We start from the raw sequence: 1,875 nt of genomic DNA, 5'->3' as shown, positions 1-1,875 counted from the left end.
CGAGCGAGGCTCACGGAAGACGTGACCTCACCTCTTCTGCGTCCTCCGCGGGCACCCGCCTTCCCCGGCGCAGGGACCGGGGCCAAGAGTCTAGGCACCAGCGGGAGGGAGGGAGGGAGCAAGCAAGGCAGTGAGGGGAGGGGACAGGGAGGCTGGAGCTGCGGGGGGGCCTGCCAGCCCAAGACACAGGGGCAGACCCCCCTGGACGACACACCCAGAGCCTCTCCGAAGACGCACAGACTCCCCGTGAGAAGTCCAGAATGAAAAGGAGTTTCAGGGGAGCAGGAAGCAAAGCCCCTTTAAATTGCAAACTGGCCAGCCCCCCCCCCCCTCAGGCCATGGGCGAACGGTGCACTTTTTCAAGCAGCCGAATTTGATTACGTTTAAACAGAACTAGAGGTGACCCGACCATATCCCGTTGGCCACACAGTTACTACTTCCTCTTCCCTTCGATTTATTGTCTGGTTCCGGAGGCATTTACATTGCTTCCCCTGCCCCAAACCCTTCTATTCAGACCTTGAACATTGAGCCCCAGTAATTTTCCCCACCGGTGGGCAGGGAACAGGTGCCCAGCTCGGCCCACCCTTTCCATGCTGCCCAGGGGCCTCTGGAGACTGGAGTGAGGACAGCCAGGCAGTGGGCACTGCCCTCCACTTTGTCCCAAGTGTGGAAACAAGGATCCTTCTCCATCTTTCCCAGCTACACACGAGCAGGTGGGTCTGGCTGGTGGAAACAGCCCAGGTGGGCACCTAGGATGAGGAGAAGGGGAGGGGACCCACTTTGGGAACAGGGTGAAGATAGCAGCTTCATCAGTAGCTAAGCCATTCCTGGAAGGGGTTGGGGCTGGAACGGAGACTTTGAAGCCTGACAGAGCTGGCACGTTGTCCCATGAGTTGAATGACCTCAGGAAAGTCTCCTCGCCTTGCTGAGCTCCAATTTCTTAATCTGAAAAAAGTGGAATAAGGAGAGTCCCTGCCTCCTAGAGACCTGTGAAAACTATGAGATTGCGTATCGAATCAGGTGAATCACAGTGCTCAATAAACGTCGGCTGTCATTAGGACACTTCCCCCCACATAGAGTCATTAGACAGTGCCTCAGGTGCAATATCCAAACTTACAACTATTTCACCAAAAATTCAGATATGCTGAGCTTTTGAGACTGCACATAATTTTATTATGCACAGCCTCAAAAACAGTTGCTCACCTTGAACATGTTAATGATCCCTTGGCTGTCTCAGAAAAGGAACTGATTGTCCGGGATGCCTCACTTGTCTCCTGGGACCACATTGACGGTATTTAGTTCTCTGCCTCCCTCCCTGGTGTGCAGCTCCCTGAGAGCCGGGACAGTCTTGCTCATCTTTGTGTCACCAGCTGGCACATTGCCTGGTACAAAGTATGCGCCTAGCATACTTCGCTGCATGAATACATACAGATGAAACGGTAACTTCTCCATGATGCCCTCCATCCCATTTCGGTTGGCTCATCAGATGGGAATAAACCAGAGAATTAATCTATTGAGTTCTCAACCAAGCCTTTGCATGGGATGTTCCCTCTGCCTGGAATGCTGTTCCTCACACGGTCACACGGCTGTTCCTCATTTCTCAGCTTCAGCTCAAATGTGACTTCCTGAGAGAGAGAGAGAGAAAGAGAGAGAGAGAGAGAGAGAGAAAGATCTTTTTAGATTTATCTAGCGTAGGTCCCCATAATTATTCTATATTTTCCCAGCATTTTTGTGTGTGTGTGGCATGTATCACTGCTGAACTTCATTTACTTGTTCACTGACTTTTTCTGTGAGTTCTGTCACCTCTTCAGAGATGTATCTCCAGCACTTAGAGCTGTCCTAGCACAAACCAGATAGGAATGTAGGAAATAGTTC

This window comes from Myotis davidii, unplaced genomic scaffold (genome assembly GCF_000327345.1).
Source record: "Myotis davidii unplaced genomic scaffold, ASM32734v1 scaffold803, whole genome shotgun sequence".
Taxonomy (NCBI): Eukaryota; Metazoa; Chordata; class Mammalia; order Chiroptera; family Vespertilionidae; genus Myotis; species Myotis davidii.
This window is presented reverse-complemented; position numbering follows the sequence as displayed.